At 40.6% G+C, this 14,474-nt stretch overlaps 1 pseudogene across 1 annotated transcript; it reads right to left on the bottom strand.

Moving 5' to 3' along the window:
• Positions 1 to 6,393: 6,393 nt before the first annotated feature.
• LOC147900440 (uncharacterized) lies at positions 6,394 to 10,676 on the bottom strand (annotated as a pseudogene). The gene is made up of 6 exons (XR_015541282.1): positions 10,593 to 10,676; positions 8,935 to 10,438; positions 8,202 to 8,862; positions 7,400 to 7,653; positions 7,051 to 7,279; positions 6,394 to 6,911 (listed from the first exon to the last, which is right to left on the bottom strand). The product of XR_015541282.1 is annotated as an uncharacterized LOC147900440 (transcript).
• Positions 10,677 to 14,474: the final 3,798 nt, after the last annotated feature.

The raw sequence follows: 14,474 nt of genomic DNA on the forward strand, positions 1-14,474 counted from the left end.
TTGCATGGAGATTCACGTGAGAAAACCTTTAGAACAATGCAAGACAATGAGAATAACAAGATTTTATGATGCATCTTGCAAGAAGCAGTTAATTTGTAGTTTGTTTTGGTAATTTTGTTGTTTTCTTTTAATACATGATTTGAATAGGAAGAAAGATTTGTTTATTTTAAAAGACACACTCTTACTATTGAGGTTTTTTATAGAAGATGGTTTGAAATAGATTTTGAGTTTTTTTGGAAGCATATAATTAGTATTGGAGAAACATCCATCAACTTTAGCATTCTGGATTACAAGAGGGACCATTGAGGAGGACAAGTTTGATCATGTTTTTTCTTCAAAGATCCCTGTGAGGTATTGTTCATTCACCTAGTTTAATAGTGTTTGATGATAAGTAAATGTTTTTTTGAATTTGTAGATTTTAATCGTTAGATTTTGCATGTAATTGGGGTTTTCATTTTTTCTTGGTTTGATACTTTTCTGAAACATGTCATGTTTGTATATTGTTTATTGATGTCAATGTTATATTATATTAGTTGGAAAGTGCATGAAATCATGCAAGCTGCTCGGAATTTAAAAAAGGTGGATATCCATTTTCATATAGATGCAGAGAATGCACCATTTTTAAAGAGGAATGAATCCTCCTTAGCAAGTGAAAGTGATTTAGTAGCTCTTTGAAATCAAGGAAAAGCACATATGGATTTGTGGTTAGAAGGGGAAATACATCCAGTAGATCCACAAACTTGTTAGACTTCTCAATTCCATGGATTGACCAGCTTAATGAAGTTCCTATGTAAGGGTGAGAATGGTTTGTTAGGATATTGTCGAAGGTTGATTGGTCATGGAGCAAGTAGCCTTCACAGCCAATATCAATCCTTGCTTAATGAATGAGACAAAGGAATCGCAATATTGGAGGCTTGGAATCAACATTTGGTATCACTATGCAAGGTACAAGTGTTCAAATGTCTACATATGATCGCATAGAGAAGAAAAATCAAGAATTATAGATAAAGATTCAAACATTAGATGCTCAATTGGGAGAGAGCACTATAAATGCAATTCACTTACAGATGCAAAACACAGCTATGAAGGATGAGATCAAGAAGTTGGAGAAAACATTATCATTCATGAAGGATACTCCAATGGGTCCAAGACTATGTAAGAGGAAATTGCATCCAATGGATGAAATATCCAAGAAAAGTGGTCATTGGAAGCATCGAGTGAGTGCTTGTAGGAGTGTTTCAGAACTCATGTCTATCCATGATGAACACTATGGTGCTATCGGTGAAGTGTTTACAAAAAAAATGTTGGAGTCTGTTATACAACATCTAGAATTCAAAAGTCTAAAATCAGAGATAACTTCTGAGTCAATGAACAAAGTTGTGGAGCATCTCAATACAACTAGTGCACAGGGAGTTTGTGATACTATAGGGATAAGTACAAGGTCATATCGGCTCATATTTAAGAGATAAAAAACAGCACGTCTTTCTATGGGAGCAAAAGTTAAAGCCTCACTTCCTAAACCGACTGATGTTGATAAGGCTAGGCATGCATTCAATTTGGGTGTACTTGATTTAGTCAGTGAGCCTGAGCCCCAGCATGTATGTAGTACACTAACTTTGAAAACAAAGGCTGGAGAGACTAAAGAATTGGAATTGACAGTCAATAATAACTTTGTGATGGATGTTCGAAGAGTTTTGCAAGCCATGGTGAAGTTTTATGATATGCCTATGGAAGAATGCAATGGTACTTTGAAGATTGTACTAAAGCTTGATGAAAGTGAGGTGGTCAAAGGTCAAAAATTGGAAAGAGTTAGTTTGACAATGATGAATAGAATACTAGACCTTGAAGTTGAGCTTGATGATGCAAGACAATTCAGTGTGGTGCAATCAGAACGTGCAATCAGAACAGGAGATTTGGTGGTTGGGTGCTTTTGAGGTATGATGGAAAATTGTATTTTAATGCAATAATGCAAAAAGACTTAGAATATTTTGAAATAACATGTGAGGTTTTTTTTGCAGGTGCTGAAAGAATTACATTCAATTTTGAAGTGGTTTTTTGACTAAACCGATATCCCAAGTGTGATCAAAGGTCATAACAATGGTGAGCTACTTGAAGTTGAGGGCTATGGATCCTACTGTGTAGAATGGCATCTAGCTACTGACCTGAATACTATTAAATGTATGTTTAATGTGGCACATCGAGCAAATACAAGCCATCCTTGTCCACTGTGCATGCAAACGAGAGTACCTGCAAAGGGTGGTAAAAAGAATCAAAAGCAATGGGCCTCTAAACTTGCAGAGATAGATCAAACTAAGGCACCATATAGGGATGCTCCAAGGAAAGATCCATCATGGGGACAAATTCTTGAAATTCCTCTTGAGCGAGTAGACATTTGTTCACTTCATGCTATTGTGAGAATAATTGAAAAATTGGTGCACCTATACATCATTGATGCATATAACTTGAAGCCCCAACAAGAGAGTGAGAGGATCTTTCTCTTTCTTTGCAACTCTCTCTCTCTCTCTCTCTCTTTCTCTCTCTCTCTCTCTCTCCCTCTCCCTCCCCCTCCCTCTCCCTCCCCCTCCTTCCCTCTCTCCTTTAACTAAACCTCTCCCAAAAACAAGCAAAATATTATTACAAAAAACATAGAATACTTCTCTCTCTCAGTCTGTCTTCCAAGGTACCCCTCACACAAACGAACATCAAATTTTTTTGAAATACTTAGTTACGATATGCTCTCTTCCTGCTCTGTTTCTCCACAAATAAAGAAAACATTATCAATATCATATCACTCTCTCTCTCCCTCCCAAAACTCTTTGATTAGGATCTCTTTTTCTTCCTTCTTTCTCAAATACTTCTAAAACCTAGCAGTTTGAAATACAATCTCTATCTCTCTCCCTCAATCATCCCCTCAACAAAAGAAAACATAGCAGTTTGAAATATAATCTCTGTCTCTCTTTTTCCTTCCTCTATCTACCCCTCCTATACTAGCAAATAAGAAAACAACTATTTTCTATCTCTCTCCCTCACTCATCCCCTCAAACAGATAAAAAAACACAACAGTTTCAAATATAATCTCTCTCTCTCTCTCTCTCTCTCCCTCTCTCTCTCTCTCTCTTTCCCTTCCTATATCTATCCCTCCTATACTAATGAAGAAAAAAATGACTATTTTATGTCTCTCTCCCCGGCCCCTCACTCATCCCCTCAAATAGACAACAACATAGCAGTTCGAAATAATCTCTCTCTCTCTCTCTCTCTCTCTCTCTCTCTCTCCCCCTTCCTCTATCTATCCCTCCGATACCATTGAAGAAAAAAATGTCAAAAATCGTCTTGTAGTTTTATATATCATCTACCTCAATCTCTCCCTCTTCCCTGTCTCTTCTAACAAACATATAGACAAAGTGTGATATAAAAACGTATCTACTTAATACAAACAAAACTTTCAAGACGAAATCACTTCATTACCTGGAAAGTATGTGTTCCTTCTTCTGGAGTTGACTCTATATACTCCAAAAAGGTAGAGAAAGAGCCGAAAATGATAGAACACCTGCTTTTCTCACTCCTTCCAAGCAGATTTAGGTCGCAACTTCAGGAGGTGACTCTCTATACTCCAAAAAGGTAAGGGAAGAATCGAAAATGAGAGAACTCCCATTTTTCTCACTCCTTCCAAGCAGATTTAGGTCGCAACTTTGGTTTCTAAGAGAGAGTGAAATAAGTAGAGAATGAATGGAAGAGAAGAGGGATGAACAAAGCTTTGACATAAGTTTCTATGAGAGATTTTTGAGAATGTGGAAGAAATACGTGAGCAAAGAGGAGAGAGAATGACTAAGCAAGAGTGGAAAGAAGATATTTTGAAACCAACTGCTAGAAAGTGGCGGGAATGAATGTTTGAAACATTTTGGAAGAGAGAGAATAGGGGGAGAGCTGGTTAGGAAGTGAGAGTTTGGGCCAAATGGTTGAACCAAATGGAAAACATGAGCATAGTTTTAGCTAGGGGATAGTTTGCCTTGGGAGGAAAACATCGGACGCCTGACAGGGTCAGGGCAGGCCTGTCAAAGATAATTTTTTATTATGAACCACCAATGACGTTTTTTGGGGTATTTTGAAAAAAAACTGAAACTTCCCCTAGATTTAGGGAGCCTCTGTTACAGAGAAGTCCACATGGCATAATCTCCTTCCTGGATACCATATTCCCTTATCCAAGCCTCTAATATTTTAGTAATTCTCCAAAGGGCCCCTTTTTGAGTCCAAATTTTTTGTAATGCTTGGATATTCTTGGATTGCGCTAGCTCCATGGCCCCCTTGCCTTCTTTGTGGAGAACACATGTACAATACTATGAGCTCACGATGTTGACATGCCAAAATGACATGTTCTATATCACCATTCTAAGAAAAATTGGTACTAGCCAACAGTCCAACAATGACCTTGAATCAATTAATGTTTGCTACCTTCAACAACCATCTCAAAGGCATGCAATATGACACGTATAGTATACAAATGCCACCAAACACAAACACTATAATGATGTTTGCAACCTCTTGCATACTTCATGACACATACTCAAAGCAGATGACTTGACCCATAAATCGTGCAAGAAAACAATAAGGATGTTGTTGGAGTTGAGGAACACTGGTGGGTTTCATGTAGACTTAATGCTCAAGCCTGGTATGATTTGCTTAGGCAACTTAGACATTTTTGATATTCTTGAGAAGTGTGTGGACGGCATCTTCAAGGACTCCCACACCAACTCAAACCTTTCCATGAGCCCAATACTCCTAACCCTAGTACCTCCTTCTAAACCCTTAACCTTGTGAATCAATGAAGGAGACTAGCTCTCCAGTCCTCAACCCTGGAATCCTTATAAACCCTGGAACCCTTAGCTAGCTTTCTCAATCCTATCCTTCTTCTAAAGTGGCAGCGTCTCCACAGCATCGCCTAGTGGCGACGCACGCCTCAAAAACCAGTTGCCCGCCTGCAAAATTCGATCGCTCGCTACGAAAACCTGTCGCTCGTTCTCAAAAAATGACGACGGTGCCCTACCTAGCACCCGTGTGGCGGCGCCACCCACCCATAGTGGCTCTAGGAGGACAAGCATGCATAGGCAACAAATTCTTGTACAAAAACCACCACTCCAGAAACATGGACCCAATACTTTCGATAGCGTGCGAATTTCAAGTGGGAAAAAACCATCTAAACAATGTCTATCCAACCGGTTGCCGCTCAAACAATACACCACTTGGATGGCCTTTCAATGGATTTTCTTGCATTCGACCCGTAAAACATCAAAGCACATGGACTAGTTATATTTTTTTCTCTCACAAGTTCGTGACCTTGCAAATTTCTAGCTCCTTCACAAAATTGAACGAAAGCACATCAACGAAGAAATTGAGCACCTTAAATGAAGTTGTGAATGGCTCCATGATTACATGGACCACATTATAAAATCATAATAAATCAAACATGCAATCCCTCAATACGAAGTCATTCCAGTCCCATGCAAGAGACATCATGTCCACCCAAAGCATGCTTGTAGCAGTAGTGCTTTGTCTCCAAGAAACACACATGCCATCAAACCAAAGTATTTGAGTTCTCGGATTTTGCATTATTACATACGGACAAGACCTTGGGATATCCACCTCCTACAAGAAAAGGGTTATTCTTTAAATCAACAAAGTGCTTGTGCTTGCTCTCCATAGTTGACTCTTCGATTCTTACACAATTTGCAACAATAATCAATGTCTATAAGGCTCGAAAGGATCCACTACAAATCCTCTTCCACATTCTGCAAACAATGCTGCTATGTATACCATGGCACACACCATATGTCATTGGTGATTCAAGTTTGGCTACAAGTCAACAAGTGCGAGAAACTCTAAGCTATGCCAGTTCATGTCACCTCACAAGCTACAACTTGTTACAACATCTACAACAGCCCATTGTATGACTCTGGACCACATTTGGACCAACATGCCTAATTACAACCTTCCACATGGAGCAAACATCATATATTGGTCTCACCACTCCCTACTATACATTACAATTATTTAAGGTAAGCTGCATGAATATCAATGATCATTGATCATCCTGATTGGCTCATTTTGGAAAAGCCTTTACTCATAAGTAAAGCACCTCTCTAATTTCTTTAAACTTAGAGCCTCTTTTTGTGCTGAATCTTTCAAAGATTCTGAATGTGTCTCCTAAGGTGGAAATATTATCCAAACAACCCTCAAATGGGGTTCAAAAACTAAAGAGTTGAAAGCCAAAAACTTCAAGTTCTCCAATTATGCTTGTTGTACTGATCACCATTATATACACATGAATAAACAATAACTAGACTGGCCAAGCTGGAGGTCTGCATAATATTGCCCCCACTTGTTATATTTACAAAAGGTTTAGAGGTTTTTAAAAGGAAGCTCTTGATCAGTGGTGGCATCATCATCGTAGAGCTGCTTTTGTATGAGAGATGCTTGACTGTTGAGTTGCTGATGCACGTTTCCAAGCTTGATGTGATCAGTGGTGGCATCATCATCATAGAGCTGCTTTTGTATGAGAGATGCTTGAGTAATGTGGAGTTGCTGATGCACGTTTCCAAGCTTGATGTGATTAAGATGTGTCACTACGTCCCTCATACAAGGCCGATCTTGCGGCTTTCTCCTCGTGCACGCAACGCCCAATTCCATCACCTGCATCATCTCGTCTCGCAGGTGCGTTTCTTTGTCACCTTCCGATCGGAGCGTTGCATCCAATGCTTCCCCTGTCGAGAACGTGGACAGCACCCACGACCGCAGGTCCATCGTGTCCGCTTTGAACATCTCGCTGGTCGGACTCTTGCCTGTGAGCATCTCTAATAGTGTTATACCATAGCTGTAAACATCGCCTTTGGTAGTGTAGGTAGCTTAAAATGCGTACTCTGGCAACATGTTCAGATGATCACGATTCATTAGCGAGATCGGCAAAAGGATAACAACTACCAAATTCGACGAAATAGTTGTAGGATCCACTTGTATACGTCTGAGACTCTGAGCATCAGCAAGAAGGGAGAGACTCACCTGGCGCAGCATAGCCTAGTGTGCCCTTGAATGTATTGGAGTTCGTTGCACTGACGGCAACCGGATCTAACAGTTTTGCAATGCCAAAGTCTGCTACATGAGCAGTCATGTCTGCATCCAACAAAATGTTGCTCGGTTTGATGTCGCAATGCACCACGGGCTCTTGGCACTCCTCGTGCAAATACACCAAAGCTTGTGCAACATCAATGGAAATATCAAAGCGCATTCTCTAGTCAAATGAACCTCTTTGTCCCTCACGGTAGAGTTGGGCTTCTACACTCCCATTCTCTAAGTATTCAAGAACCACAGCTTTTAGTTGTGAGTCGATGCAATAGCCTTTCAACCCCACCAAATTTCTATGTCTTAAATTGCTTAGTATTCCCAATTCCTTCCTGAAGGCTCGATCCCCCATAGCTGCATTTTGTTTGTCTATCCTTTTCACAGCGACCACAATATTGCCGTTGTTCAAAGTACCTTTATACACTCTGCTAAACGCACCGGTTCCAATCAAGTTTTCTGGTTGAAGTCGTTTGTTGCAAGACGGAGATCTTGCTCGTCGAAGTGATTAAAATCCTTGACGGTGAAACTCGTACCACTAGAAAGCTGAGATGCAAATACTTGTTGAAACGGTCGATAGCTCCACCAACTGATCAAACAGGCTAATAGTACGAGAAGCACCCCCGCTGCACCTAAACTGATTTTCTAAAGTTTACTCAAGCCCTTGTGGTGTTTGGTAACTGAGGGTGCAGCCATACAATATTCTGGGCTTAAGACTCGCCCACATTGTGCCACATCTTCAAGAAACGATTCGTTTGTGATATTTTCGAAGACACCCGTGGTAGGGGATAGCTATCATCCAGCTATAATTATTCATGGGCGGTGTACCAACCGCATCGGTCACCTTGGCATATCACGAGTGGAGCTCGATATCTCAACAAAAGTCGTGGTAAAATGGGGCCTTTTTGTGTGTGGGAGGGCAGAGTCCTCAGCCTTATGTATGGTGTGAATGGTCCTTTAAACTCTAACTGGGGGAACTGAACTAGGGTAATTCTAATTAGTCTAACTAGGCTATTATCCTAACTATCTAGTTAGTATAACTGGACAGTAACCTAACCTAATTGTGGTAAACACTCATTGACGTGGGTTAATACCCATGTCAGATCAGCGTTATAAGACACATGTATAAAAGCAAGATTTTTTAGTTGACCAAGGCTCTCAGGAATCGATCCATCCAACTGATTTATAGAGAGATCTAGCCTTCGAGTGCCATGCATCCTGTACCAATAGATGAAGGGATACTTCCAGACAACATGTTCGAAGAGAAGTCGATCGTTCGAACACTGGAAAGTTGCCCTATACTCGAAGGGATCGTTCCTGAAAGATTGTTATGGGAGAGGTCCAGGCCTACCTGCAGATTTATCTTGGACAGAGAACTAGGTATTGTACCGCTGAAATTGTTGTGGGAGAGGTCCAAATCGTATAGCGCCTGACAGTTGCTCATAGAGTCTGGTATCATACCAGAAAGCATGTTTCCTTGCAAGTACAATTGACTCAAAACTTGCAGTTCAGTCAGCCGAGACGGGATAGGTCCCGTTAGACTGTTGTCTTGAAGACCCAGGTAAGTAAGCCCACTGCAAGACGCAAGCTGTTCTGGAATGCTTCCAGTTAGCTTGTTATTGTCCAAATATAAGCCTTCCAAATGCAGCAGGTTGCCCAGAGTATAGGGAATGCTACCGGTTAGAGAGTTGGAAGAAGTACGCAAATCCACCAGCGCGGATGCACTCAAGTTGCCAAGCTCAAGGGGTATTTTACCTTGTAGGGAATTGTACGACAGGCGGACGATAATGACTTTGCCTAGTTGACCTAGAGCAGGAGGAATTGAACCTGATAGATTGTTGGTGTCAAGGTAAAGGTGCATAAGTTGGGAGCAGTTTCCAAGGGAAGGGGGAATGGAGCCATTCAGCCTATTGTCCGCCAAGTGAAGGAAATTCATGTTTTGAAGGAGAGAGAGCTCTCCAGGTATTGCACCCGTGAGTTTATTTCTATCAAGGAACAACTCTTCTAGGTTTGTACAATTGCCTAGTTCCGCTGGGATACTGCCGGTCATGCCAAAAATCCCTCGGAACCCCAGATATAAGAGTTGTTGAAGCCTTCCGTATTCAGGAGGTATCTTCCCGGTCAAGTATAGATTTCCTGAGAAGATTAGCCACTGAAGCTTACTGCAATTCCCTATAGATGCAGGAACACTGCCTGAGATATTTAGGTTGGACAAATCGAGAACTGTCAGCTGAACGAGATTTCCCAGCTCAGGAGGCACTATACCGGTCAAGCCAAGATTGGAGACGAATACGAGAGAGGTCAGATTTGTACAGTTGCCGAGTTGAAGAGGAATGCTGCCAGAAAAATTGTTGACGCCAAGTTGCAGGATCGTCAGAGACGTAAGTTGTCCTAGCTCAGCAGGAATTTCACCTGACAAAGCGTTATTATTGAGCCACAGGTATTCCAAGGATGCCACTTTTCCTAGCTCAGAAGGGATAAATCCAGTTAAAAAGTTGTTTGCAAGATTCAGGTGATACAAGGCCGAGAAGTTGCCGAATACAATGGGGATGCTGCCGGTCAATTGGTTCTGGTTGAGGTCTAGGTAAGAAAGGGACTTGAATAAGCCTGAAATGTTGGTAGGAATCGATCCAGTTAAGTTGTTGGCGCTGAGATCTAGGTACTGGAGGTTGGAAAGGGAAGCCATTAGAGACGATGGGATGCTCCCATTCAAGTAGTTTCTACACAGAGAAAGGTGTTGCAAATTTACTAGAGAACCCAACTCGCTAGGAACTGTGCCATTGAGCTGGTTGGAGCAAAGATTTAAGTAGGTAAGGTTGGAGGAGGAAGCCAAAGCAGGAGGAATCGGCCCTTGTAGCTGGTTAGCACTAAGGTGCAGGGCTTCCAAGGAAGGGAGTTGCCCAAGTTGGGGAGGAATGGATGCAGAGAAGTTGTTTGAAGAGAGATTCACGAGGGGCAAGCAGGGCAAAGTACTTAGGATGGGGGGGATAGTGCCAAGCAACTGTTGCTGTGGAAGCGTGAGTGCTGTGACGCAGGAGTTGATGCTATTGCAAGAAACGCCAGTCCAGTTGCAAGGCGAATTCCCATAGGACGTCCCCCAACCTTGCAGGGCTCCTAGGGGATCGTCCACATGTTGCTTGAACTGCAAAAGAATTGCTGCATCCCTGGTCTGATTTGTGAGAACCTGGAAATCATCGGTATTGCTTAATTGCCGATCGGGCTGCAGAGAAATTACATCCTTGAACCCGTCATGGCGATGGTGAACCCAATTTGCAAACCTTCTGGACGACGTCGTGGATCTTAGTGTCGGAGATACAGCTGCAGATCCCACCTGCAATCCACACAACAACTCGATCACCCCTGCCAGCTATCCCATCGAGCAAAAGCCAATCCAATAGCATCGATAATGTTGCTAAAAAAGATTTTAACGATGATTTCAGCAAGATTTCCAACACTCCAATGCTAATCATTGCATTATATTGCACCTGCATCAACTCTTGATGGATGAAGGTAGTCTCAAGTGCTGCTGCAAAAATTGCGAGTGCGGCAAGACCGCCGAACGCTGCCATCCTGATAATTTCAAACACTGATTGGAAAAATTCGAACGCTGCCGAAGAGATCAGCTCCGTGCAGGGAATGACATGGTAAAAGGCTTAATTACTTTAAGGGTCTGGGATTGTTGGATTCTCTTGGATGCAAGCAGGTTTTGGATGATGCTTACCAGCAAAGGTGTCGAAGAGGGCATGGAACCGAGAGGAAGAAAACCAGGGAGGGGAGGCCGGCGATGTGACTCAAAAAACTAGTTGGTCTTCCACGTAATAGAATAATAATAAAATACATTTAAATATGGACGTAACCAATTTCTCCCATTTCCAAAACATATACATAGTAAGAGTCTTCTCATCTCATAATGATAAAAATACATTTAGAATGGATGGAGCTTCTTTTTCCGACAATTAAAAGAACTAGGGATGAGTTATGCACGACACATGGCCTCGTTTCATGTGTAGACAAATGTCATCATTCCATGCTTTTTCAATCACTCGAAACAAGGATTGGAGTTCCTAGGACTTGAGGCCATGGTCCAAGATGGAATAAAAAGCTATAGCTATTCTTTGGACAACTAGGTTTAGGATGGGAGTAATGATTACAAATAGATTTCTATCCTAAACCCCCCATGAAAGTATCGTTGAGGTGCTAACTTTCCCTAAGGACTGTTTACACTACCATAGTTTAAGACACATGACTTAAGGATTTGAAAGAAAGAGTGCATTCCGATTGAGATTCATGGGGATCTTCTTATGTTAAATCTCTTAACATCATGTTAAAGATGCTTGACAATTTAACCCCCAAGAAATAGATGCTCCAAGACTTTTTGCTAAGGAATACAAGTTAAAATATACAAATAAGTGTATATGTTGTTTTTATGAGTGCGGCTATGTGTCTAATTACACGTTATTTGTCCTTATGTATATGCACGTGTTAGTGTGTCTATGCATGTGTTTGGCTATATGTGTAGCGATGCTGCTGTGTGCTTAAGAGTAGATTAGTATTAGGCTATGTTAGTTTAGTTTCATAGTTAGAGAGAGAATGTATGTTGTGTGTATTTTGTGCATGTCAAAATTTTTTATGGATATGAATTTATTATTAGCCTTTGGTATACCGTATGCATGAGATCTGGCTATGTCACTGTGATTTAATTTTCAAAAAATGAGGAGTGTAACCTATTTGGTGTACTCCACTTAGTATTGTGTAGGATTGTGGACTCAAAGTCATTTATTGCAATCCAGTCAAGATTGCAATGTTTGTTGACATTTGAAAAGAATATTTATATCCATGGTAAACCAGTCTTTTGATCTTAGCCTCTTTTTTTTTCATGTAGAATTAATATCATTGCACACCCTTAGCTTCTTTATGTCTCTTCTTTTGTCATGCTATGGAGTTTAACACCTATTTCATTACTTTTGGACTCGTGCACTGCCCAAATTCATTTTGTGATATAATTTTGGATAGAACGTGAAAAAAAAGAGGCTCTTCTAAAACAAAACATTGAGACAAAAAGTAAGATTTAAAAATTTCAAATTAGAAAATCTGACGTGACATGTTATTAAAACTAGAGTAGATTAAAAAAAGAGGTCATCACATTTCTGAAAGAAGTTTATCATATAACTCAAAGCCATATGGTGATATGTTATTAAAACTAGAGTACATTAAAAAAAGAGGTCATGATCACATTTTTGAAGAAGTTTATCATATAACTCAAAGCCATATGGTGTCAAAAAACACCTTACAATCCTGCCATCAAATTGGCCATCTCTATCTCGCTGATTACACCAGCATCACTTTTTTCATCTTCATCGATGTAATTATGATATGCAAAGATACACAAAGATTCAAAGAGTCTTTCTTTCAATTCTTCTTATTTATTCCTAATACTTTCAGTAGTGCAGCCTGCTGTAAATCCCCTACCACGAGCACCTCTAAAAGACATTTGTTCAAATAGACGTGCAAGCTCTTCTCTTACTAAAGAGTACTTTCATAGCTCTTCTCTACAATGTCGTATCTTCTTGTTCTCTTCCCTTTCTTGGCTGCATCTGCAATGCAAACTCATCTTTGTCATCTTGGGTCAATGGTCCTTGCCTCGTCTTCTCATCTTGATTTCTTTTGTGTCTGCAATCCATAATAAGTTGGTGTTGATTGAAATCTCAAGAGAATGGATAATTGCAAGAACTTGTTCAGCTTGAAACAGGATAGAAGAAACGAGGAGATGTAGGAGAGGAGAGGAGAACTAAGTATGCAAGGAGATAGATAGGAAATGAGAATGGAATTGATAGTGAGGAGATAGTAGAGGAGATGAGCGAACATAGAATAGATAGCGAGGAGATAGAACAAATACGAGACTAAGAGAAGGCAAGACGGATAAAGGTTCGGAGAGAAGGCAAGATGGTAGAAGAAATGAGAGAGGAAGCTCGCCTAAAAGTAAAGAGGGTGCGAGTATGGCATACTGGATAGTGGGAAGTGGAATAAAGTGAGTGAGGCATCTTTTTTTTTAAAGAAAATTACTTTATTAAGTATGAATGAAAACCGTGAGAGCAAGTTCAAATCCGGGAATACATCATTCTATGCATGAGGGGAAAAAGAAGCTCAAAAGGAGCTAATTAAAAACCAAGGCGGAGGCTGAAAATGCCACCTCAACCCTGCGGAAGACTCAAAGAAGAAAGCAAGTCCTCTCCAAACTCTTGCCTAGAAGGTCAGCAACAACGTGAAATATTTTTGTGATTTGATATTGCTTGGTCATGGGCATTTATGTCTTCTTTGTGATGTCCCTTACAAAATAAATATGTAAAAATAGTACCCAATAAACTTATGTATCAAGCAAAAGCTTTTAATGAATGAACCTTCCATGTTTAGTAAGACCAACGAACATCCATGTGATGCACAACCAAATACCAAGTCTCTCCTAGCTAGCAAGGACAAAGAAAATATTTAGCACCATCACCCTCTCATGAGCCCTACTTCTTGTGGGGGAAGGGACCCTTCTTGAAAATCCCTAAGAATGGGGACTCTTTACACACCTAAGTGTATGGTAACTTGTAAAATTCAGCCATTTCTCAATCTTCCAAGCTTGAAAGCAATGCCTCGCTTCACGTTGATCTGCGAGTCTCTCCATGCTAACTTCTGAAAAGGAAGAATGTGAAATTGTACGGTGGAGATTAAATTATCTACGACTGCTACAGACCTTGCCGTATCAAGCAAAAAATCTCTACAAACCTTCCATGTGCATGACCAGCAAACACCTCTATGAAACCACAACCAAATCCCAAGGCTCCACTAGCAAGGAAAAAGAAACCTAGATACCACATTTTATTGCCACCCTGAACACATCCTCTTATTAGTTGTAGTGGGAAAGGGACTCTCCACTAGTAGAGAAAAAGAAAACTAGATGTCAACCATAGACAGACCCTCTCATTAGCCCTACTTCACATGCCTATTGGAAAGTACTAGTGCTCTTGTGAAGTGGGATTTTGTAGACTAGCTCCCCTCTCGTTATCCTACTGGTCCAGTAGCTTTGTCTTTGTTTTCTTTGTAGTACTGTGTGCCTAGCGGTGGGAGAGATGACCTTTTAGAGAGTCTCTTCAGTCCTTTAAAATAGTAAAGAGGGTGTGAGTATGGCATACTGGATAGTGGGAAGTGGAATAAAGTGAGTGAGGCATCTTTTCTTTTTCAAGAAAATTACTTTATTAAGTATGAATGAAAACTGTGAGAAAAAGTTCAAATCCGAGAATACATCATTCTATGCAACAGGGGAAAAAGAAGCTCAAAAGAAGCTAATTAAAAACCAAGGCGGAGGCTGAAAATGCCACCTC

The sequence above is a fragment of the Dipteris shenzhenensis genome, chromosome 7, assembly GCF_047967505.1.
Source record: "Dipteris shenzhenensis isolate YYH24624 ecotype China chromosome 7, Dip_SZ_1.0, whole genome shotgun sequence".
NCBI lineage: Eukaryota > Viridiplantae > Streptophyta > Polypodiopsida > Gleicheniales > Dipteridaceae > Dipteris > Dipteris shenzhenensis.